Genomic DNA, 25,769 nt, shown 5'->3' with positions numbered 1-25,769 from the left:
CAGCACAAAAATGGAGACAGCAGAAGGAACGCAGTACTTCAGGGTGATGCACAGCCATCAGGTGAAGACCTGTAGGCTGTGCATGAGCCCGGAACACATGCTGAAAGACTGTCCAGAATTCAAGTGCTACAAATGCGAGGAAAGGGGGCATTTTGCAAGACACTGTATCACTGTCAGGTGCCCGGAATGTAAAAATTTTTTAAACAAGTGTGAATGCTGGATGGAAGGAGAGGAAGGAGGAGGAGAAGATCGGGACCGGCAGGTGCATGAAGAAAACAACAAAAGGGAAGAAGATAATGAAGCAATAGAAAGGACAATGGAGGAGGAAATGAATAACAATGAAAAAAAGGAAGGAAAAAACGAAAATGAAGAGAATGAAGTACAGTTATCAGGACAGGATGGACAGTGGTCACAAATGGAAATATCGGACAGTTTTAAAACTTTTTTAAGCACTGTGGAAAAAGAGGAACTAAGAAAGACTGGTCAAGCTGAAGGAATGGCAAATGATGAAGAAACAAGGATGGAAAATGTGGATAAGAACAAAGTGGAAAGAGGATTTTTAAGAAGAAGAACTTTTAAGGTAAAACCAAACTTGGACATGGCAAAGAAAAAAGTTTTAACAAAGAACAGAGCTAAATATGTAAATAGGTATGAAGTGTTAAGGGGACTGGAAGAAGATGAAGAAAAATGATGTTTTTAAAATATTTTATCTATTTTAAAATGCTTTTAATCTTTGTCTCTTTTAACGGAAGGAGTTGTTGGTTGAGAGCGTTGGAAGGAGATGAAGGACAATGAGGATGTGTAGGTTTTTAATTTCATTTTTATTTATTTTAATGGTTTTAAACTGTGTGTCTTTTAATGCAAGGGGACTGATGGGAAAAGATAAATTTGAGAAAATAAGAGAGAAATGTAAAAACAAGGAAGTGATAGGTTTACAGGAAACAAACTGGAAAGAACATGCAATGAATGATTTTAAAAAGTTGTGGCAAGGGGATATAATATATAATAATGGTGATGGTAAATCTGGAAGAGGTGTTGCTTTTTTAATAAGGAAAGATGTTTTAAACTTTAAAAGAATTGTGTATAGGGATAATTATGGAAAATGTTTAGTAATAGAGGTGAACTATGAAGGACATGAATTAATAATAGCAAATATACATGCACCAACAGAAGATAAAGACAAAAAAGAATATTTTGAGGTTTTAAATAAAGTATTAAAAGGTTTTAAAGAAATAATAATGATGGGAGATTTTAATACTGTTTTTAGAAAACAAGATATGGCTGATGGAATGGTTTTTAAATCGGATATAGGAAGAAAGCAACTAAATGAGTTAATAAAGGAAAATAGTTTAATAGATATATGGAGGGAAAGGAATAGAGAAAAAAGAGAGTTTTCAAGGAGACAAATAGTGGGGAATTTTATATGTCAAACGAGAATAGATTTTATTTTATGTACTAGAAATATTGAAAATTTTATAGAAAACATACAGTATGAAGAGAACAGTTTTAGTGATCATAAGCTCTTGCATTTTAAAGTGAATATAGAAAACATACAAAAAGGACCAGGGACTTGGATTTTAAACACAACCATTTTAAAAAATCAAGATTATGTTCAAAAAGTCAAAGAAATAATAGAGAATGAAAAAGAAAATAGAATGTATGATGAAGATAAAAGGATATGGTGGGAAAACACAAAATATCAAATCAGGAAATACACAATCAAATATTGCGCAGTACTACAAAGATGTAAAAAGTATACAGAAAAAGAAGTTAAAAGATCCTTAGAAAAAGAATTAAACAAGGAAAATAAAGATATTGAAAAAATCAAAGAAATAGAGCAAAAATTACGAGATTTAGAAGAAGACAAATATAAGGGGGCAATGTTGAGGAGCAGATCTAAATACACAGTAGAAGGGGAAAAATGCACGAAATTCTTTTTTGATTTAGAGAAGCAAAGAGGTAAAGCAGGAATACTAAAGGAAATTAAAGGGAGGAATGGAAAAATTGCGAAAGGAAACATAGAAATACTAGAAGAAATCAAGCATTTTTATGAAGATCTATTTAAAGCAAAAGGTATTGATGAAGAAAAAGAAAGGAAGATTCTAAATTATATAAAAGTAAAACTAGAAAAAGATGACAACAAAGAATGTGACAGAGAAATAGAAGAAGAAGAGATTGAAATTGCAATAAATCAACTAAATAAAAAGAAAAGTCCAGGTATAGATGGAATAGGAAATGAATTTTATATTGTTTTTAAAGATATTTTAAAAGGAATACTTAAAGAAGTTTTTAAAGACATTTTTAAATGTAAAGAGATGAATGAAAGAATGGGGATGGGATTAATGAAGTTAATATATAAAAGAAAAGGAGCAAAAACTGAATTACAAAATTATAGACCAATAACAATGTTGAATACAGATTTAAAGATTTTAGCAAAAGTTTTAGCGAATAGATTAAAGGAAGTAATGCCTAAATTAATTAAATCAAACCAAGCATATGCAATAAAAGGGAGAGATATAGCAGATGTAACAATGAGTATTAAAAGCACAATAGATTATTTGCAAGAAAAGAAGATGAATGGTTTTTTAATTAGTGTAGATTTTGAAAAGGCTTTTGACAGAATAGAACATACTTATTTATTTGATGTACTCAAAACATTTGGATTTGGAGAGAATTTTATTAATTGGATTAAAATTTTATATAAAGGGGCTTTTACAAAAGTAAAATGTAATGGTTTTTTAACAGATTGTTTTAAAATTACAAGATCAATTAGACAAGGATGTCCTCTTTCAGCACTATTATATTCCCTAATCGCAGAACCATTAGGGTTAGCAATAAAACAAGAAACTAAAATTAAAGGAATAAAAATAGAAGAAGAGGAGGATGAAGGAAAAATATACCAGTATGCTGATGATACAACAATAATAGTGAAGGAGAAAAAGAGTGTAAAAGAAGCCATGAAAAAAGTACAGGAGTTTTGTAAGGGAACAGGAAGCAAAATAAATGAAAATAAAACACAATATATGAGGTTTGGTAAAGCAGATATTTTAACAGATTGTTTCCAATTTAGAGAAGTAGAAGAACTGAAAATTTTAGGAATTTTAATTGGTAAAAATGAAAGAAAAGCAACAGAAAAGATGTGGGATGATCTAATAAGAGGAATAGAATCAAGATTAAATTTCTGGAGGATGAGAGAACTTTGCTTAAAGGGGAAAGCCTTAATATTAAATGTTTTAATGACATCAAAGCTATGGTATAAATTATATGTAACAGAAATGCCATGTTGGATAGAAGCGAGATTGAAAAAGTGTGTTCAAGATTTTTTATGGGAGGGGAAACCCCCAAGAATTGCGTACAATACAATAATAGGAGCAACAGAAGAAGGAGGGATAGGATTGATGGATATTAAACAAAGGAAGAATTGTCTTAGAGTGAAAATAGTTAAAAAGCTTTTACAAGAGGAGAACTCAACAGAATGGAAAAAGGTTATGAAATATTTTTTAAACAAAGTTGGCAATTTTAACTTAGGAGAAGACATTCTTTGGTTAAAAACAAAAAACTGGATGACGGAAAAGTTACCAGGGTTTTATCAAGAAATTTTAAGTGCATGGGGGAAATTTTTAGACGGAGTATTTTACCAAGTAAAGGGAAGAGAAAACTTATTAAATCAACCTTTGTTTTTAAATAAAAGTATTTTAAAAGAAGGGAAGGAACTATTTTTTAAAAAATGGATGGATGTGGGGATTTTAAGAATAAGGGATGTTCTTTATGAATTCAAAAAGGGATTTTTACCTAAGCAATATATAGTAGACTTAATGGAAGAAGCTAAAGAGGAATACAGTGTAAAGGAAATAGAAAATAAACTTGAAACGGTCAAAGGTGCCATACCAAAAGAATGGATTACAAGAATAGAAAATATGGAAGAATGTGGGAATGAAAAAGTCATACATGTCTATTTAAAAGGAAAGCTTTGTAATTTTAAAGATTGTTTACTGAAAGACTTTTATGTTTATTTTAGAGATAGTGTATTTCAAGAACCAATAGCAAATAACTTTTGGGTACAAAGATTGAATAGTGTGAAAAAGGAAAATATATGGAAAAACATGAGAGGAAAAATAATAGAAACAAGATTGGAATGTTTTGAATATTTTATAAGACACAAGGCAATTTTTACTGAGTGCATTTTAACAAAGATACATATAGAACAAAATGCAACATGTAAGGTTTGTTTTCAAGAAGATGAAGGAATTTTACACCTGTTTTTATACTGTAAAGAATTAGAATGTTTTTACAAGAAATGCCAAAAAATGCTAAAAGATTTATTGAAAGATTGGGATGAAGAACAATTGGAATGGAATACTCTGGTGATGTTCGGATGGAATATGCAAAACAAAAACAAAAAGTTTGTAAATCTTCTTATAATGATGATTAAAAAATGTGTGTGGGAAAGAAGAAATGTAGCAAAACAGGAAAAAGTTGTTTTAAATGTGTGGAATGTACTAAAACGAAAAATGGAAAGATACATAGAAAGACTGTACTGCTATTTTAAAGGAGAAGATATGTTACCAAGCTTTTATGATGTGTTTAATGATGAAGTGTATAATGTTTTAAATGGTTTAAAGTGGAAAATGCCCAAAGAGGATGTTATGTTATGAAGAATGTTGATTTTAACAAAAAAAAAAAAAAAAAAAAAAAAAAAGCACGCCCGATCTCGTCCGATCTCGGAAGCTAAGCAGGGTCGGGCCTGGTTAGTACTTGGATGGGAGACCGCCTGGGAATACCAGGTGCTGTAAGCTTTTGGTTCTCCTTCATTTGTCAGCTAATACACTTCTTCAGCTCCCAGCTTTGCTGCTATCTATAAACTTTCAATTCCATTGCTTCCTATTCGCTTTTCTCTGGGACTTCTGTCCTATTCAGAGCAGCAAGGGAAAGCCCAGCTGTGTCATTTTTTCTTTCCTCCTCCAGGGGGCGATGGAGAGGCTTCTCCCTCTCTCTCTCTCCCCCTCCCTCTCAATAGCAGCACGCACTGGAACTGTCAAGTGCTACAAGCTCCCCAAGCTATAGCCCACGCGGGTTTACAAAGTTTTGGGGGACCCGAAGCCCTTACATACCATTTATTTACAAAAAGTACCCCCACATATTGCAAGCCAACAGTACAGTAGTTTAACCTCACTCACTGGCATGCTCAATGCCATTTTTCACGGTCTACTGATGTGCCTTCACCAAGTGCACATAGATGGATAAAATATTGAGCCTTTTCAAGTCCTACATTTTATTTGTTTTCATTTTTAAATCAATAGCATACAGGGCGTCAGACGGAGGGCCTGTTAATATCATTATATGAATAACTAATTCTTTTGATGACATCATTTACACTGAAAAAAAAAAAAATTCCGTAAAAATGCGGTTTTCCGTATTTTGTGATTCATGTTTTTATTAATTCTCCCCCCACCCCGGTTTATTTATGCTTTTGAATTGCATTCTGGGACCTTGAACTTTCTCCCAACAACTTCTAACCTCGAAAAGTACGAAAAAGTGACTTTTATAGACATGGTTATTAGTTGAAAGTGATATATTGTCTGGGTTGTCGTTGTACACGCTACAAAAACAAGCACATGTTATTTTCCATACTTTTTTTTTCTCCCTATACGTTCTAATATTCCAAACTGCAACACCGTCTAGGTTACCTTAAACTGCAGAGTTGAATTTTAAACATCAAAAGTCGACAGAGCAGAGATCAGGGTCCCGTGATGCAATTCACAACCATAAATTAACGGGAAACACTTGTGAATCACAACATATTGTGAATTGACAGTTTGTTTGTTTTTTTCATACTTTGCACAGTTGCTCCGTTAAAAAGCCGAAAAACTCTGTTAAAAGGCCATCAAAAAATGTTGTGATGCCTTTTACCCAGTATCAAAATAGAACTTTGCTCATTTCACACACAAAAATCGCCGGCGGCCCGAGACTATTTTGCAAATTCGTTAAATGGTGATGGACTTTCATTGCTTATGATTAAACTCTGGCCCCTGACCCTTTTTACGAGCGGTCAGGTGTGCAAAATTAGCAATCTGTAACATGACAAACATGACATTTGTTGTAGAGAAAAACAGCACTCACGTTCATGTTTAGTCACATCTCCGGATTGTTTGTGTTCACGGAGTTTCTCTGTCCAGCGTTCATTGGAGCTTTAAGTCCAGATATTTGGATAAAAGTTGGTATGTTGTGCATGCCACAAACATAAAAATAATAAATGAATAAATAAATAAATAAATATTTAAATATTTAAATAAATAAATGATTGAATTAATGAATAAATAAATAAATAAATAAATAATGCAGTTGCGAGGGCAAAACGGGGGGGGGGCGGCAACTCTGAACTAATAAGGTGTCTCTAATGAAGGGGCCGGTAAGCATCTGTACAGAAGTCGTGTGCTGCACAAGTCTGCTTTAAAGTTTTCCAAGCATCGGCCGCTTTTACTTCCGGTAAAATGTTGTCATCGTAAGTTTAAATACTGGCTGACAGATACACACTTGAGAGGACAAGGAGGGTTGTTCCTCCCGGTGTTGTGTCTGTGTGAGCTATTCTGCTCTCGCCGCTGCCTTTTAAATAGCCAGATTTTGACTGCGACCTTCGCTTACGGCCATACCACCCTGAGCACGCCCGATCTCGTCCGATCTCGGAAGCTAAGCAGGGTCGGGCCTGGTTAGTACTTGGATGGGAGACCGCCTGGGAATACCAGGTGCTGTAAGCTTTTGGTTCTCCTTCATTTGTCAGCTAATACACTTCTTCAGCTCCCAGCTTTGCTGCTATCTATAAACTTTCAATTCCATTGCTTCCTATTCGCTTTTCTCTGGGACTTCTGTCCTATTCAGAGCAGCAAGGGAAAGCCCAGCTGTGTCATTTTTTCTTTCCTCCTCCAGGGGGCGATGGAGAGGCTTCTCCCTCTCTCTCTCTCCCCCTCCCTCTCAATAGCAGCACGCACTGAAACTGTCAAGTGCTACAAGCTCCCCAAGCTATAGCCCACGCGGGTTTACAAAGTTTTGGGGGACCCGAAGCCCTTACATACCATTTATTTACAAAAAGTACCCCCACATATTGCAAGCCAACAGTACAGTAGTTTAACCTCACTCACTGGCATGCTCAATGCCATTTTTCACGGTCTACTGATGTGCCTTCACCAAGTGCACATAGATGGATAAAATATTGAGCCTTTTCAAGTCCTACATTTTATTTGTTTTCATTTTTAAATCAATAGCATACAGGGCGTCAGACGGAGGGCCTGTTAATATCATTATATGAATAACTAATTCTTTTGATGACATCATTTACACTGAAAAAAAAAAAATTCCGTAAAAATGCGGTTTTCCGTATTTTGTGATTCATGTTTTTATTAATTCTCCCCCCACCCCGGTTTATTTATGCTTTTGAATTGCATTCTGGGACCTTGAACTTTCTCCCAACAACTTCTAACCTCGAAAAGTACGAAAAAGTGACTTTTATAGACATGGTTATTAGTTGAAAGTGATATATTGTCTGGGTTGTCGTTGTACACGCTACAAAAACAAGCACATGTTATTTTCCATACTTTTTTTTTCTCCCTATACGTTCTAATATTCCAAACTGCAACACCGTCTAGGTTACCTTAAACTGCAGAGTTGAATTTTAAACATCAAAAGTCGACAGAGCAGAGATCAGGGTCCCGTGATGCAATTCACAACCATAAATTAACGGGAAACACTTGTGAATCACAACATATTGTGAATTGACAGTTTGTTTGTTTTTTTCATACTTTGCACAGTTGCTCCGTTAAAAAGCCGAAAAACTCTGTTAAAAGGCCATCAAAAAATGTTGTGATGCCTTTTACCCAGTATCAAAATAGAACTTTGCTCATTTCACACACAAAAATCGCCGGCGGCCCGAGACTATTTTGCAAATTCGTTAAATGGTGATGGACTTTCATTGCTTATGATTAAACTCTGGCCCCTGACCCTTTTTACGAGCGGTCAGGTGTGCAAAATTAGCAATCTGTAACATGACAAACATGACATTTGTTGTAGAGAAAAACAGCACTCACGTTCATGTTTAGTCACATCTCCGGATTGTTTGTGTTCACGGAGTTTCTCTGTCCAGCGTTCATTGGAGCTTTAAGTCCAGATATTTGGATAAAAGTTGGTATGTTGTGCATGCCACAAACATAAAAATAATAAATGAATAAATAAATAAATAAATAAATAAATATTTAAATATTTAAATAAATAAATGATTGAATTAATGAATAAATAAATAAATAAATAAATAATGCAGTTGCGAGGGCAAAACGGGGGGGGGGCGGCAACTCTGAACTAATAAGGTGTCTCTAATGAAGGGGCCGGTAAGCATCTGTACAGAAGTCGTGTGCTGCACAAGTCTGCTTTAAAGTTTTCCAAGCATCGGCCGCTTTTACTTCCGGTAAAATGTTGTCATCGTAAGTTTAAATACTGGCTGACAGATACACACTTGAGAGGACAAGGAGGGTTGTTCCTCCCGGTGTTGTGTCTGTGTGAGCTATTCTGCTCTCGCCGCTGCCTTTTAAATAGCCAGATTTTGACTGCGACCTTCGCTTACGGCCATACCACCCTGAGCACGCCCGATCTCGTCCGATCTCGGAAGCTAAGCAGGGTCGGGCCTGGTTAGTACTTGGATGGGAGACCGCCTGGGAATACCAGGTGCTGTAAGCTTTTGGTTCTCCTTCATTTGTCAGCTAATACACTTCTTCAGCTCCCAGCTTTGCTGCTATCTATAAACTTTCAATTCCATTGCTTCCTATTCGCTTTTCTCTGGGACTTCTGTCCTATTCAGAGCAGCAAGGGAAAGCCCAGCTGTGTCATTTTTTCTTTCCTCCTCCAGGGGGCGATGGAGAGGCTTCTCCCTCTCTCTCTCTCCCCCTCCCTCTCAATAGCAGCACGCACTGGAACTGTCAAGTGCTACAAGCTCCCCAAGCTATAGCCCACGCGGGTTTACAAAGTTTTGGGGGACCCGAAGCCCTTACATACCATTTATTTACAAAAAGTACCCCCACATATTGCAAGCCAACAGTACAGTAGTTTAACCTCACTCACTGGCATGCTCAATGCCATTTTTCACGGTCTACTGATGTGCCTTCACCAAGTGCACATAGATGGATAAAATATTGAGCCTTTTCAAGTCCTACATTTTATTTGTTTTCATTTTTAAATCAATAGCATACAGGGCGTCAGACGGAGGGCCTGTTAATATCATTATATGAATAACTAATTCTTTTGATGACATCATTTACACTGAAAAAAAAAAAATTCCGTAAAAATGCGGTTTTCCGTATTTTGTGATTCATGTTTTTATTAATTCTCCCCCCACCCCGGTTTATTTATGCTTTTGAATTGCATTCTGGGACCTTGAACTTTCTCCCAACAACTTCTAACCTCGAAAAGTACGAAAAAGTGACTTTTATAGACATGGTTATTAGTTGAAAGTGATATATTGTCTGGGTTGTCGTTGTACACGCTACAAAAACAAGCACATGTTATTTTCCATACTTTTTTTTTCTCCCTATACGTTCTAATATTCCAAACTGCAACACCGTCTAGGTTACCTTAAACTGCAGAGTTGAATTTTAAACATCAAAAGTCGACAGAGCAGAGATCAGGGTCCCGTGATGCAATTCACAACCATAAATTAACGGGAAACACTTGTGAATCACAACATATTGTGAATTGACAGTTTGTTTGTTTTTTTCATACTTTGCACAGTTGCTCCGTTAAAAAGCCGAAAAACTCTGTTAAAAGGCCATCAAAAAATGTTGTGATGCCTTTTACCCAGTATCAAAATAGAACTTTGCTCATTTCACACACAAAAATCGCCGGCGGCCCGAGACTATTTTGCAAATTCGTTAAATGGTGATGGACTTTCATTGCTTATGATTAAACTCTGGCCCCTGACCCTTTTTACGAGCGGTCAGGTGTGCAAAATTAGCAATCTGTAACATGACAAACATGACATTTGTTGTAGAGAAAAACAGCACTCACGTTCATGTTTAGTCACATCTCCGGATTGTTTGTGTTCACGGAGTTTCTCTGTCCAGCGTTCATTGGAGCTTTAAGTCCAGATATTTGGATAAAAGTTGGTATGTTGTGCATGCCACAAACATAAAAATAATAAATGAATAAATAAATAAATAAATAAATAAATATTTAAATATTTAAATAAATAAATGATTGAATTAATGAATAAATAAATAAATAAATAAATAATGCAGTTGCGAGGGCAAAACGGGGGGGGGGGGGGGGGGCGGCAACTCTGAACTAATAAGGTGTCTCTAATGAAGGGGCCGGTAAGCATCTGTACAGAAGTCGTGTGCTGCACAAGTCTGCTTTAAAGTTTTCCAAGCATCGGCCGCTTTTACTTCCGGTAAAATGTTGTCATCGTAAGTTTAAATACTGGCTGACAGATACACACTTGAGAGGACAAGGAGGGTTGTTCCTCCCGGTGTTGTGTCTGTGTGAGCTATTCTGCTCTCGCCGCTGCCTTTTAAATAGCCAGATTTTGACTGCGACCTTCGCTTACGGCCATACCACCCTGAGCACGCCCGATCTCGTCCGATCTCGGAAGCTAAGCAGGGTCGGGCCTGGTTAGTACTTGGATGGGAGACCGCCTGGGAATACCAGGTGCTGTAAGCTTTTGGTTCTCCTTCATTTGTCAGCTAATACACTTCTTCAGCTCCCAGCTTTGCTGCTATCTATAAACTTTCAATTCCATTGCTTCCTATTCGCTTTTCTCTGGGACTTCTGTCCTATTCAGAGCAGCAAGGGAAAGCCCAGCTGTGTCATTTTTTCTTTCCTCCTCCAGGGGGCGATGGAGAGGCTTCTCCCTCTCTCTCTCTCCCCCTCCCTCTCAATAGCAGCACGCACTGGAACTGTCAAGTGCTACAAGCTCCCCAAGCTATAGCCCACGCGGGTTTACAAAGTTTTGGGGGACCCGAAGCCCTTACATACCATTTATTTACAAAAAGTACCCCCACATATTGCAAGCCAACAGTACAGTAGTTTAACCTCACTCACTGGCATGCTCAATGCCATTTTTCACGGTCTACTGATGTGCCTTCACCAAGTGCACATAGATGGATAAAATATTGAGCCTTTTCAAGTCCTACATTTTATTTGTTTTCATTTTTAAATCAATAGCATACAGGGCGTCAGACGGAGGGCCTGTTAATATCATTATGTGAATAACTAATTCTTTTGATGACATCATTTACACTGAAAAAAAAAAAATTCCGTAAAAATGCGGTTTTCCGTATTTTGTGATTCATGTTTTTATTAATTCTCCCCCCACCCCGGTTTATTTATGCTTTTGAATTGCATTCTGGGACCTTGAACTTTCTCCCAACAACTTCTAACCTCGAAAAGTACGAAAAAGTGACTTTTATAGACATGGTTATTAGTTGAAAGTGATATATTGTCTGGGTTGTCGTTGTACACGCTACAAAAACAAGCACATGTTATTTTCCATACTTTTTTTTTCTCCCTATACGTTCTAATATTCCAAACTGCAACACTGTCTAGGTTACCTTAAACTGCAGAGTTGAATTTTAAACATCAAAAGTCGACAGAGCAGAGATCAGGGTCCCGTGATGCAATTCACAACCATAAATTAACGGGAAACACTTGTGAATCACAACATATTGTGAATTGACAGTTTGTTTGTTTTTTTCATACTTTGCACAGTTGCTCCGTTAAAAAGCCGAAAAACTCTGTTAAAAGGCCATCAAAAAATGTTGTGATGCCTTTTACCCAGTATCAAAATAGAACTTTGCTCATTTCACACACAAAAATCGCCGGCGGCCCGAGACTATTTTGCAAATTCGTTAAATGGTGATGGACTTTCATTGCTTATGATTAAACTCTGGCCCCTGACCCTTTTTACGAGCGGTCAGGTGTGCAAAATTAGCAATCTGTAACATGACAAACATGACATTTGTTGTAGAGAAAAACAGCACTCACGTTCATGTTTAGTCACATCTCCGGATTGTTTGTGTTCACGGAGTTTCTCTGTCCAGCGTTCATTGGAGCTTTAAGTCCAGATATTTGGATAAAAGTTGGTATGTTGTGCATGCCACAAACATAAAAATAATAAATGAATAAATAAATAAATAAATAAATAAATATTTAAATATTTAAATAAATAAATGATTGAATTAATGAATAAATAAATAAATAAATAAATAATGCAGTTGCGAGGGCAAAACGGGGGGGGGGGCGGCAACTCTGAACTAATAAGGTGTCTCTAATGAAGGGGCCGGTAAGCATCTGTACAGAAGTCGTGTGCTGCACAAGTCTGCTTTAAAGTTTTCCAAGCATCGGCCGCTTTTACTTCCGGTAAAATGTTGTCATCGTAAGTTTAAATACTGGCTGACAGATACACACTTGAGAGGACAAGGAGGGTTGTTCCTCCCGGTGTTGTGTCTGTGTGAGCTATTCTGCTCTCGCCGCTGCCTTTTAAATAGCCAGATTTTGACTGCGACCTTCGCTTACGGCCATACCACCCTGAGCACGCCCGATCTCGTCCGATCTCGGAAGCTAAGCAGGGTCGGGCCTGGTTAGTACTTGGATGGGAGACCGCCTGGGAATACCAGGTGCTGTAAGCTTTTGGTTCTCCTTCATTTGTCAGCTAATACACTTCTTCAGCTCCCAGCTTTGCTGCTATCTATAAACTTTCAATTCCATTGCTTCCTATTCGCTTTTCTCTGGGACTTCTGTCCTATTCAGAGCAGCAAGGGAAAGCCCAGCTGTGTCATTTTTTCTTTCCTCCTCCAGGGGGCGATGGAGAGGCTTCTCCCTCTCTCTCTCTCCCCCTCCCTCTCAATAGCAGCACGCACTGAAACTGTCAAGTGCTACAAGCTCCCCAAGCTATAGCCCACGCGGGTTTACAAAGTTTTGGGGGACCCGAAGCCCTTACATACCATTTATTTACAAAAAGTACCCCCACATATTGCAAGCCAACAGTACAGTAGTTTAACCTCACTCACTGGCTTGCTCAATGCCATTTTTCACGGTCTACTGATGTGCCTTCACCAAGTGCACATAGATGGATAAAATATTGAGCCTTTTCAAGTCCTACATTTTATTTGTTTTCATTTTTAAATCAATAGCATACAGGGCGTCAGACGGAGGGCCTGTTAATATCATTATATGAATAACTAATTCTTTTGATGACATCATTTACACTGAAAAAAAAAAAATTCCGTAAAAATGCGGTTTTCCGTATTTTGTGATTCATGTTTTTATTAATTCTCCCCCCACCCCGGTTTATTTATGCTTTTGAATTGCATTCTGGGACCTTGAACTTTCTCCCAACAACTTCTAACCTCGAAAAGTACGAAAAAGTGACTTTTATAGACATGGTTATTAGTTGAAAGTGATATATTGTCTGGGTTGTCGTTGTACACGCTACAAAAACAAGCACATGTTATTTTCCATACTTTTTTTTTCTCCCTATACGTTCTAATATTCCAAACTGCAACACCGTCTAGGTTACCTTAAACTGCAGAGTTGAATTTTAAACATCAAAAGTCGACAGAGCAGAGATCAGGGTCCCGTGATGCAATTCACAACCATAAATTAACGGGAAACACTTGTGAATCACAACATATTGTGAATTGACAGTTTGTTTGTTTTTTTCATACTTTGCACAGTTGCTCCGTTAAAAAGCCGAAAAACTCTGTTAAAAGGCCATCAAAAAATGTTGTGATGCCTTTTACCCAGTATCAAAATAGAACTTTGCTCATTTCACACACAAAAATCGCCGGCGGCCCGAGACTATTTTGCAAATTCGTTAAATGGTGATGGACTTTCATTGCTTATGATTAAACTCTGGCCCCTGACCCTTTTTACGAGCGGTCAGGTGTGCAAAATTAGCAATCTGTAACATGACAAACATGACATTTGTTGTAGAGAAAAACAGCACTCACGTTCATGTTTAGTCACATCTCCGGATTGTTTGTGTTCACGGAGTTTCTCTGTCCAGCGTTCATTGGAGCTTTAAGTCCAGATATTTGGATAAAAGTTGGTATGTTGTGCATGCCACAAACATAAAAATAATAAATAAATAAATAAATATTTAAATAAATAAATGAATGAATTAATGAATAAATAATTAAATAAATAATTAATGCAGTTGCGAGGGCAAAACGGGGGGGGGGGGGGGGGGTGGGGGGGGAGCAACTCTGAACTAATAAGGTGTCTCTAATGAAGGGGCCGGTAAGCATCTGTACAGAAGTCGTGTGCTGCACAAGTCTGCTTTAAAGTTTTCCAAGCATCGGCCGCTTTTACTTCCGGTAAAATGTTGTCATCGTAAGTTTAAATACTGGCTGACAGATACACACTTGAGAGGACAAGGAGGGTTGTTCCTCCCGGTGTTGTGTCTGTGTGAGCTATTCTGCTCTCGCCGCTGCCTTTTAAATAGCCAGATTTTGACTGCGACCTTCGCTTACGGCCATACCACCCTGAGCACGCTAGAGGGAGCTAGAGTGCAACAAGGAAGTGACTGGCAGCAGTCAGGAGAGGAAGGCTCTCCACCATTTTTTCTGTTTATTTTTTTGTGTTTTACATTTTTTGTGGACTGATATAGTTTTTTTTGTTTTTGATTTTTGTTTTTTAACCACCTGACAGCAGCATTTTGCTGGCTGGAGGGTGGTTTTTTGCGTGTGTTTTTTTGCAATGGAGCAAACAAAGGACGGATTGATGGCAAACGACCCTGGACTGGATGCAGAGACACGAAAGGAATATGAAACTGGACTGGATGACGAGACAAGAATGGTTAAAGACAACGGACTGGAAAATGGACAACGAGCTGGACAACGGAAAAGCCAAGTAGGTGGAAGAAAGTATTTAAAGGAGGCAACAGTTATCATTAATGTGGAAGATGTACAGGAAGTGAGAGCAGAAGATATTATTAAAGCAGTGATTGAAAAGTGTGGACATGGAAAAATTCTGGCTTTAAGACCAAGACAAGGGAAGGAGTACGAACTAACAATGGAAACAGAAGAATTATGTGAACAATTGACTGACAAACTGATGATAAATGGGGTGAACTGTGAAATTAAAAAGCTTCATAATAGGGATTTTGTTGTTTCCTTCATGCACCTGCCGGTCTATCTGGAAGATAAGGAAATTCTGGAAAAATTAGATACTTGGGGAGTTTGTCCCATATCTAAAATTAAACGAAGGTTTTATCCGGGTACCGACATAGAAGACGGAACAAGGTTCCTTAAAGTGAGGTTCCCTAAAGAGGTGGCATCCTTGCCATACAGCACAAAAATGGAGACAGCAGAAGGAACGCAGTACTTCAGGGTGATGCACAGCCATCAGGTGAAGACCTGTAGGCTGTGCATGAGCCCGGAACACATGCTGAAAGACTGTCCAGAATTCAAGTTTTGCAAGACACTGTATCACTGTCAGGTGCCCGGAATGTAAAAATTTTTTAAACAAGTGTGAATGCTGGATGGAAGGAGAGGAAGGAGGAGGAGAAGATCGGGACCGGCAGGTGCATGAAGAAAACAACAAAAGGGAAGAAGATAATGAAGCAATAGAAAGGACAATGGAGGAGGAAATGAATAACAATGAAAAAAAGGAAGGAAAAAACGAAAATGAAGAGAATGAAGTACAGTTATCAGGACAGGATGGACAGTGGTCACAAATGGAAATATCGGACAGTTTTAAAACTTTTTTAAGCACTGTGGAAAAAGAGGAACTAAGAAAGACTGGTCAAGCTGAAGGAATGGCAAATGATGAAGAAACAAGGATGGAAAATGTGGATAAGAACAAAGTGGAAAGAGGATTTTTAAGAAGAAGAACTTTTAAGGTAAAACCAAACTTGGACATGGCAAAGAAAAAAGTTTTAACAAAGAACAGAGCTAAATATGTAAATAGGTATGAAGTGTTAAGGGGACTGGAAGAAGATGAAGAAAAATGATGTTTTTAAAATATTTTATCTATTTTAAAATGCTTTTAATCTTTGTCTCTTTTAACGGAAGGAGTTGTTGGTTGAGAGCGTTGGAAGGAGATGAAAGACAATGAGGATGTGTAGGTTTTTAATTTCATTTTTATTTATTTTAATGGTTTTAAACTGTGTGTCTTTTAATGCAAGGGGACTGATGGGAAAAGATAAATTTGAGAAAATAAGAGAGAAATGTAAAAACAAGGAAGTGATAGGTTTACAGGAAACAAACTGGAAAGAACATGCAATGAATGATTTTAAAAAGTTGTGGCAAGGGGATATAATATATAATAATGGTGATGGTAAATCTGGAAGAGGTGTTGCTTTTTTAATAAGGAAAGATGTTTTAAACTTTAAAAGAATTGTGTATAGGGATAATTATGGAAAATGTTTAGTAATAGAGGTGAACTATGAAGGACATGAATTAATAATAGCAAATATACATGCACCAACAGAAGATAAAGACAAAAAAGAATATTTTGAGGTTTTAAATAAAGTATTAAAAGGTTTTAAAGAAATAATAATGATGGGAGATTTTAATACTGTTTTTAGAAAACAAGATATGGCTGATGGAATGGTTTTTAAATCGGATATAGGAAGAAAGCAACTAAATGAGTTAATAAAGGAAAATAGTTTAATAGATATATGGAGGGAAAGGAATAGAGAAAAAAGAGAGTTTTCAAGGAGACAAATAGTGGGGAATTTTATATGTCAAACGAGAATAGATTTTATTTTATGTACTAGAAATATTGAAAATTTTATAGAAAACATACAGTATGAAGAGAACAGTTTTAGTGATCATAAGCTCTTGCATTTTAAAGTGAATATAGAAAACATACAAAAAGGACCAGGGACTTGGATTTTAAACACAACCATTTTAAAAAATCAAGATTATGTTCAAAAAGTCAAAGAAATAATAGAGAATGAAAAAGAAAATAGAATGTATGATGAAGATAAAAGGATATGGTGGGAAAACACAAAATATCAAATCAGGAAATACACAATCAAATATTGCGCAGTACTACAAAGATGTAAAAAGTATACAGAAAAAGAAGTTAAAAGATCCTTAGAAAAAGAATTAAACAAGGAAAATAAAGATATTGAAAAAATCAAAGAAATAGAGCAAAAATTACGAGATTTAGAAGAAGACAAATATAAGGGGGCAATGTTGAGGAGCAGATCTAAATACACAGTAGAAGGGGAAAAATGCACGAAATTCTTTTTTGATTTAGAGAAGCAAAGAGGTAAAGCAGGAATACTAAAGGAAATTAAAGGGAGGAATGGAAAAATTGCGAAAGGAAACATAGAAATACTAGAAGAAATCAAGCATTTTTATGAAGATCTATTTAAAGCAAAAGGTATTGATGAAGAAAAAGAAAGGAAGATTCTAAATTATATAAAAGTAAAACTAGAAAAAGATGACAACAAAGAATGTGACAGAGAAATAGAAGAAGAAGAGATTGAAATTGCAATAAATCAACTAAATAAAAAGAAAAGTCCAGGTATAGATGGAATAGGAAATGAATTTTATATTGTTTTTAAAGATATTTTAAAAGGAATACTTAAAGAAGTTTTTAAAGACATTTTTAAATGTAAAGAGATGAATGAAAGAATGGGGATGGGATTAATGAAGTTAATATATAAAAGAAAAGGAGCAAAAACTGAATTACAAAATTATAGACCAATAACAATGTTGAATACAGATTTAAAGATTTTAGCAAAAGTTTTAGCGAATAGATTAAAGGAAGTAATGCCTAAATTAATTAAATCAAACCAAGCATATGCAATAAAAGGGAGAGATATAGCAGATGTAACAATGAGTATTAAAAGCACAATAGATTATTTGCAAGAAAAGAAGATGAATGGTTTTTTAATTAGTGTAGATTTTGAAAAGGCTTTTGACAGAATAGAACATACTTATTTATTTGATGTACTCAAAACATTTGGATTTGGAGAGAATTTTATTAATTGGATTAAAATTTTATATAAAGGGGCTTTTACAAAAGTAAAATGTAATGGTTTTTTAACAGATTGTTTTAAAATTACAAGATCAATTAGACAAGGATGTCCTCTTTCAGCACTATTATATTCCCTAATCGCAGAACCATTAGGGTTAGCAATAAAACAAGAAACTAAAATTAAAGGAATAAAAATAGAAGAAGAGGAGGATGAAGGAAAAATATACCAGTATGCTGATGATACAACAATAATAGTGAAGGAGAAAAAGAGTGTAAAAGAAGCCATGAAAAAAGTACAGGAGTTTTGTAAGGGAACAGGAAGCAAAATAAATGAAAATAAAACACAATATATGAGGTTTGGTAAAGCAGATATTTTAACAGATTGTTTCCAATTTAGAGAAGTAGAAGAACTGAAAATTTTAGGAATTTTAATTGGTAAAAATGAAAGAAAAGCAACAGAAAAGATGTGGGATGATCTAATAAGAGGAATAGAATCAAGATTAAATTTCTGGAGGATGAGAGAACTTTGCTTAAAGGGGAAAGCCTTAATATTAAATGTTTTAATGACATCAAAGCTATGGTATAAATTATATGTAACAGAAATGCCATGTTGGATAGAAGCGAGATTGAAAAAGTGTGTTCAAGATTTTTTATGGGAGGGGAAACCCCCAAGAATTGCGTACAATACAATAATAGGAGCAACAGAAGAAGGAGGGATAGGATTGATGGATATTAAACAAAGGAAGAATTGTCTTAGAGTGAAAATAGTTAAAAAGCTTTTACAAGAGGAGAACTCAACAGAATGGAAAAAGGTTATGAAATATTTTTTAAACAAAGTTGGCAATTTTAACTTAGGAGAAGACATTCTTTGGTTAAAAACAAAAAACTGGATGACGGAAAAGTTACCAGGGTTTTATCAAGAAATTTTAAGTGCATGGGGGAAATTTTTAGACGGAGTATTTTACCAAGTAAAGGGAAGAGAAAACTTATTAAATCAACCTTTGTTTTTAAATAAAAGTATTTTAAAAGAAGGGAAGGAACTATTTTTTAAAAAATGGATGGATGTGGGGATTTTAAGAATAAGGGATGTTCTTTATGAATTCAAAAAGGGATTTTTACCTAAGCAATATATAGTAGACTTAATGGAAGAAGCTAAAGAGGAATACAGTGTAAAGGAAATAGAAAATAAACTTGAAACGGTCAAAGGTGCCATACCAAAAGAATGGATTACAAGAATAGAAAATATGGAAGAATGTGGGAATGAAAAAGTCATACATGTCTATTTAAAAGGAAAGCTTTGTAATTTTAAAGATTGTTTACTGAAAGACTTTTATGTTTATTTTAGAGATAGTGTATTTCAAGAACCAATAGCAAATAACTTTTGGGTACAAAGATTGAATAGTGTGAAAAAGGAAAATATATGGAAAAACATGAGAGGAAAAATAATAGAAACAAGATTGGAATGTTTTGAATATTTTATAAGACACAAGGCAATTTTTACTGAGTGCATTTTAACAAAGATACATATAGAACAAAATGCAACATGTAAGGTTTGTTTTCAAGAAGATGAAGGAATTTTACACCTGTTTTTATACTGTAAAGAATTAGAATGTTTTTACAAGAAATGCCAAAAAATGCTAAAAGATTTATTGAAAGATTGGGATGAAGAACAATTGGAATGGAATACTCTGGTGATGTTCGGATGGAATATGCAAAACAAAAACAAAAAGTTTGTAAATCTTCTTATAATGATGATTAAAAAATGTGTGTGGGAAAGAAGAAATGTAGCAAAACAGGAAAAAGTTGTTTTAAATGTGTGGAATGTACTAAAACGAAAAATGGAAAGATACATAGAAAGACTGTACTGCTATTTTAAAGGAGAAGATATGTTACCAAGCTTTTATGATGTGTTTAATGATGAAGTGTATAATGTTTTAAATGGTTTAAAGTGGAAAATGCCCAAAGAGGATGTTATGTTATGAAGAATGTTGATTTTAACAAAAAAAAAAAAAAAAAAAAAAAAAAAAAGCACGCCCGATCTCGTCCGATCTCGGAAGCTAAGCAGGGTCGGGCCTGGTTAGTACTTGGATGGGAGACCGCCTGGGAATACCAGGTGCTGTAAGCTTTTGGTTCTCCTTCATTTGTCAGCTAATACACTTCTTCAGCTCCCAGCTTTGCTGCTATCTATAAACTTTCAATTCCATTGCTTCCTATTCGCTTTTCTCTGGGACTTCTGTCCTATTCAGAGCAGCAAGGGAAAGCCCAGCTGTGTCATTTTTTCTTTCCTCCTCCAGGGGGCGATGGAGAGGCTTCTCCCTCTCTCTCTCTCCCCCTCCCTCTCAATAGCAGCACGCACTGGAACTGTCAAGTGCTACAAGCTCCCCAAGCTATAGCCCACGCGGGTTTACAAAGTTTTGGGGGACCCGAAGCCCTTACATACCATTTATTTACAAAAAGTACCCCCACATATTGCAAGCCAACAGTACAGTAGTTTAACCTCACTCACTGGCATGCTCAATGCCATTTTTCACGGTCTACTGATGTGCCTTCACCAAGTGCACATAGATGGATAAAATATTGAGCCTTTTCAAGTCCTACATTTTATTTGTTTTCATTTTTAAATCAATAGCATACAGGGCGTCAGACGGAGGGCCTGTTAATATCATTATATGAATAACTAATTCTTTTGATGACATCATTTACACTGAAAAAAAAAAAAATTCCGTAAAAATGCGGTTTTCCGTATTTTGTGATTCATGTTTTTATTAATTCTCCCCCCACCCCGGTTTATTTATGCTTTTGAATTGCATTCTGGGACCTTGAACTTTCTCCCAACAACTTCTAACCTCGAAAAGTACGAAAAAGTGACTTTTATAGACATGGTTATTAGTTGAAAGTGATATATTGTCTGGGTTGTCGTTGTACACGCTACAAAAACAAGCACATGTTATTTTCCATACTTTTTTTTTCTCCCTATACGTTCTAATATTCCAAACTGCAACACCGTCTAGGTTACCTTAAACTGCAGAGTTGAATTTTAAACATCAAAAGTCGACAGAGCAGAGATCAGGGTCCCGTGATGCAATTCACAACCATAAATTAACGGGAAACACTTGTGAATCACAACATATTGTGAATTGACAGTTTGTTTGTTTTTTTCATACTTTGCACAGTTGCTCCGTTAAAAAGCCGAAAAACTCTGTTAAAAGGCCATCAAAAAATGTTGTGATGCCTTTTACCCAGTATCAAAATAGAACTTTGCTCATTTCACACACAAAAATCGCCGGCGGCCCGAGACTATTTTGCAAATTCGTTAAATGGTGATGGACTTTCATTGCTTATGATTAAACTCTGGCCCCTGACCCTTTTTACGAGCGGTCAGGTGTGCAAAATTAGCAATCTGTAACATGACAAACATGACATTTGTTGTAGAGAAAAACAGCACTCACGTTCATGTTTAGTCACATCTCCGGATTGTTTGTGTTCACGGAGTTTCTCTGTCCAGCGTTCATTGGAGCTTTAAGTCCAGATATTTGGATAAAAGTTGGTATGTTGTGCATGCCACAAACATAAAAATAATAAATGAATAAATAAATAAATAAATAAATAAATATTTAAATATTTAAATAAATAAATGATTGAATTAATGAATAAATAAATAAATAAATAAATAATGCAGTTGCGAGGGCAAAACGGGGGGGGGGGCGGCAACTCTGAACTAATAAGGTGTCTCTAATGAAGGGGCCGGTAAGCATCTGTACAGAAGTCGTGTGCTGCACAAGTCTGCTTTAAAGTTTTCCAAGCATCGGCCGCTTTTACTTCCGGTAAAATGTTGTCATCGTAAGTTTAAATACTGGCTGACAGATACACACTTGAGAGGACAAGGAGGGTTGTTCCTCCCGGTGTTGTGTCTGTGTGAGCTATTCTGCTCTCGCCGCTGCCTTTTAAATAGCCAGATTTTGACTGCGACCTTCGCTTACGGCCATACCACCCTGAGCACGCCCGATCTCGTCCGATCTCGGAAGCTAAGCAGGGTCGGGCCTGGTTAGTACTTGGATGGGAGACCGCCTGGGAATACCAGGTGCTGTAAGCTTTTGGTTCTCCTTCATTTGTCAGCTAATACACTTCTTCAGCTCCCAGCTTTGCTGCTATCTATAAACTTTCAATTCCATTGCTTCCTATTCGCTTTTCTCTGGGACTTCTGTCCTATTCAGAGCAGCAAGGGAAAGCCCAGCTGTGTCATTTTTTCTTTCCTCCTCCAGGGGGCGATGGAGAGGCTTCTCCCTCTCTCTCTCTCCCCCTCCCTCTCAATAGCAGCACGCACTGGAACTGTCAAGTGCTACAAGCTCCCCAAGCTATAGCCCACGCGGGTTTACAAAGTTTTGGGGGACCCGAAGCCCTTACATACCATTTATTTACAAAAAGTACCCCCACATATTGCAAGCCAACAGTACAGTAGTTTAACCTCACTCACTGGCATGCTCAATGCCATTTTTCACGGTCTACTGATGTGCCTTCACCAAGTGCACATAGATGGATAAAATATTGAGCCTTTTCAAGTCCTACATTTTATTTGTTTTCATTTTTAAATCAATAGCATACAGGGCGTCAGACGGAGGGCCTGTTAATATCATTATATGAATAACTAATTCTTTTGATGACATCATTTACACTGAAAAAAAAAAAAAATTCCGTAAAAATGCGGTTTTCCGTATTTTGTGATTCATGTTTTTATTAATTCTCCCCCCACCCCGGTTTATTTATGCTTTTGAATTGCATTCTGGGACCTTGAACTTTCTCCCAACAACTTCTAACCTCGAAAAGTACGAAAAAGTGACTTTTATAGACATGGTTATTAGTTGAAAGTGATATATTGTCTGGGTTGTCGTTGTACACGCTACAAAAACAAGCACATGTTATTTTCCATACTTTTTTTTTCTCCCTATACGTTCTAATATTCCAAACTGCAACACCGTCTAGGTTACCTTAAACTGCAGAGTTGAATTTTAAACATCAAAAGTCGACAGAGCAGAGATCAGGGTCCCGTGATGCAATTCACAACCATAAATTAACGGGAAACACTTGTGAATCACAACATATTGTGAATTGACAGTTTGTTTGTTTTTTTCATACTTTGCACAGTTGCTCCGTTAAAAAGCCGAAAAACTCTGTTAAAAGGCCATCAAAAAATGTTGTGATGCCTTTTACCCAGTATCAAAATAGAACTTTGCTCATTTCACACACAAAAATCGCCGGCGGCCCGAGACTATTTTGCAAATTCGTTAAATGGTGATGGACTTTCATTGCTTATGATTAAACTCTGGCCCCTGACCCTTTTTACGAGCGGTCAGGTGTGCAAAATTAGCAATCTGTAACATGACAAACATGACATTTGTTGTAGAGAAAAACAGCACTCACGTTCATGTTTAGTCACATCTCCGGATTGTTTGTGTTCACGGAGTTTCTCTGTCCAGCGTTCATTGGAGCTTTAAGTCCAGATATTTGGATAAAAGTTGGTATGTTGTGCATGCCACAAACATAAAAATAATAAATGAATAAATAAATAAATAAATAAATAAATAAATATTTAAATATTTAAATAAATAAATGATTGAATTAATGAATAAATAAATAAATAAATAATGCAGTTGCGAGGGCAAAACGGGGGGGGGGCGGCAACTCTGAACTAATAAGGTGTCTCTAATGAAGGGGCCGGTAAGCATCTGTACAGAAGTCGTGTGCTGCACAAGTCTGCTTTAAAGTTTTCCAAGCATCGGCCGCTTTTACTTCCGGTAAAATGTTGTCATCGTAAGTTTAAATACTGGCTGACAGATACACACTTGAGAGGACAAGGAGGGTTGTTCCTCCCGGTGTTGTGTCTGTGTGAGCTATTCTGCTCTCGCCGCTGCCTTTTAAATAGCCAGATTTTGACTGCGACCTTCGCTTACGGCCATACCACCCTGAGCACGCCCGATCTCGTCCGATCTCGGAAGCTAAGCAGGGTCGGGCCTGGTTAGTACTTGGATGGGAGACCGCCTGGGAATACCAGGTGCTGTAAGCTTTTGGTTCTCCTTCATTTGTCAGCTAATACACTTCTTCAGCTCCCAGCTTTGCTGCTATCTATAAACTTTCAATTCCATTGCTTCCTATTCGCTTTTCTCTGGGACTTCTGTCCTATTCAGAGCAGCAAGGGAAAGCCCAGCTGTGTCATTTTTTCTTTCCTCCTCCAGGGGGCGATGGAGAGGCTTCTCCCTCTCTCTCTCTCCCCCTCCCTCTCAATAGCAGCACGCACTGAAACTGTCAAGTGCTACAAGCTCCCCAAGCTATAGCCCACGCGGGTTTACAAAGTTTTGGGGGACCCGAAGCCCTTACATACCATTTATTTACAAAAAGTACCCCCACATATTGCAAGCCAACAGTACAGTAGTTTAACCTCACTCACTGGCATGCTCAATGCCATTTTTCACGGTCTACTGATGTGCCTTCACCAAGTGCACATAGATGGATAAAATATTGAGCCTTTTCAAGTCCTACATTTTATTTGTTTTCATTTTTAAATCAATAGCATACAGGGCGTCAGACGGAGGGCCTGTTAATATCATTATATGAATAACTAATTCTTTTGATGACATCATTTACACTGAAAAAAAAAAAAAATTCCGTAAAAATGCGGTTTTCCGTATTTTGTGATTCATGTTTTTATTAATTCTCCCCCCACCCCGGTTTATTTATGCTTTTGAATTGCATTCTGGGACCTTGAACTTTCTCCCAACAACTTCTAACCTCGAAAAGTACGAAAAAGTGACTTTTATAGACATGGTTATTAGTTGAAAGTGATATATTGTCTGGGTTGTCGTTGTACACGCTACAAAAACAAGCACATGTTATTTTCCATACTTTTTTTTTCTCCCTATACGTTCTAATATTCCAAACTGCAACACCGTCTAGGTTACCTTAAACTGCAGAGTTGAATTTTAAACATCAAAAGTCGACAGAGCAGAGATCAGGGTCCCGTGATGCAATTCACAACCATAAATTAACGGGAAACACTTGTGAATCACAACATATTGTGAATTGACAGTTTGTTTGTTTTTTTCATACTTTGCACAGTTGCTCCGTTAAAAAGCCGAAAAACTCTGTTAAAAGGCCATCAAAAAATGTTGTGATGCCTTTTACCCAGTATCAAAATAGAACTTTGCTCATTTCACACACAAAAATCGCCGGCGGCCCGAGACTATTTTGCAAATTCGTTAAATGGTGATGGACTTTCATTGCTTATGATTAAACTCTGGCCCCTGACCCTTTTTACGAGCGGTCAGGTGTGCAAAATTAGCAATCTGTAACATGACAAACATGACATTTGTTGTAGAGAAAAACAGCACTCACGTTCATGTTTAGTCACATCTCCGGATTGTTTGTGTTCACGGAGTTTCTCTGTCCAGCGTTCATTGGAGCTTTAAGTCCAGATATTTGGATAAAAGTTGGTATGTTGTGCATGCCACAAACATAAAAATAATAAATGAATAAATAAATAAATAAATAAATATTTAAATATTTAAATAAATAAATGATTGAATTAATGAATAAATAAATAAATAAATAATGCAGTTGCGAGGGCAAAACGGGGGGGGGGGGGGGGGGGGGCGGCAACTCTGAACTAATAAGGTGTCTCTAATGAAGGGGCCGGTAAGCATCTGTACAGAAGTCGTGTGCTGCACAAGTCTGCTTTAAAGTTTTCCAAGCATCGGCCGCTTTTACTTCCGGTAAAATGTTGTCATCGTAAGTTTAAATACTGGCTG

At 36.7% G+C, this 25,769-nt stretch overlaps 1 long non-coding RNA gene and 6 other non-coding genes across 7 annotated transcripts; all 7 read left to right on the top strand.

The window, feature by feature from the left end:
- Positions 1 to 6,636: 6,636 nt before the first annotated feature.
- LOC137488368 (5S ribosomal RNA) lies at positions 6,637 to 6,755 on the top strand. Its single transcript, XR_015515527.1, has one exon. It is a non-coding gene; the product is annotated as a 5S ribosomal RNA (ribosomal RNA).
- Positions 6,756 to 8,602: 1,847 nt separating this feature from the next.
- Positions 8,603 to 8,721, top strand: LOC137488367 (5S ribosomal RNA). The gene has a single exon (XR_015515526.1). It is a non-coding gene; the product is annotated as a 5S ribosomal RNA (ribosomal RNA).
- Positions 8,722 to 10,576: 1,855 nt separating this feature from the next.
- LOC141378856 (5S ribosomal RNA) lies at positions 10,577 to 10,695 on the top strand. Its single transcript, XR_015515524.1, has one exon. It is a non-coding gene; the product is annotated as a 5S ribosomal RNA (ribosomal RNA).
- Positions 10,696 to 12,543: 1,848 nt separating this feature from the next.
- On the top strand, positions 12,544 to 12,662 carry LOC137488365 (5S ribosomal RNA). The gene has a single exon (XR_015515523.1). It is a non-coding gene; the product is annotated as a 5S ribosomal RNA (ribosomal RNA).
- A 1,878-nt stretch (positions 12,663 to 14,540) lies between these two features.
- On the top strand, positions 14,541 to 16,668 carry LOC147832854 (uncharacterized). Its single transcript, XR_015515076.1, has 2 exons — positions 14,541 to 14,890; positions 15,560 to 16,668. It is a non-coding gene; the product is annotated as an uncharacterized LOC147832854 (long non-coding RNA).
- A 5,276-nt stretch (positions 16,669 to 21,944) lies between these two features.
- On the top strand, positions 21,945 to 22,063 carry LOC137488393 (5S ribosomal RNA). The gene has a single exon (XR_015515522.1). It is a non-coding gene; the product is annotated as a 5S ribosomal RNA (ribosomal RNA).
- A 1,849-nt stretch (positions 22,064 to 23,912) lies between these two features.
- On the top strand, positions 23,913 to 24,031 carry LOC137488392 (5S ribosomal RNA). The gene has a single exon (XR_015515521.1). It is a non-coding gene; the product is annotated as a 5S ribosomal RNA (ribosomal RNA).
- The last annotated feature ends 1,738 nt before the right edge of the window (positions 24,032 to 25,769 follow it).

The sequence above is a fragment of the Danio rerio genome, chromosome 18 (genome assembly GCF_052040795.2).
Source record: "Danio rerio strain M-AB ecotype USA chromosome 18, GRCz13ab, whole genome shotgun sequence".
Lineage (NCBI taxonomy): Eukaryota > Metazoa > Chordata > Actinopteri > Cypriniformes > Danionidae > Danio > Danio rerio.
Note: the sequence above shows the minus strand (reverse complement) of the source record. Positions and strands in the feature narration are given on the sequence as shown.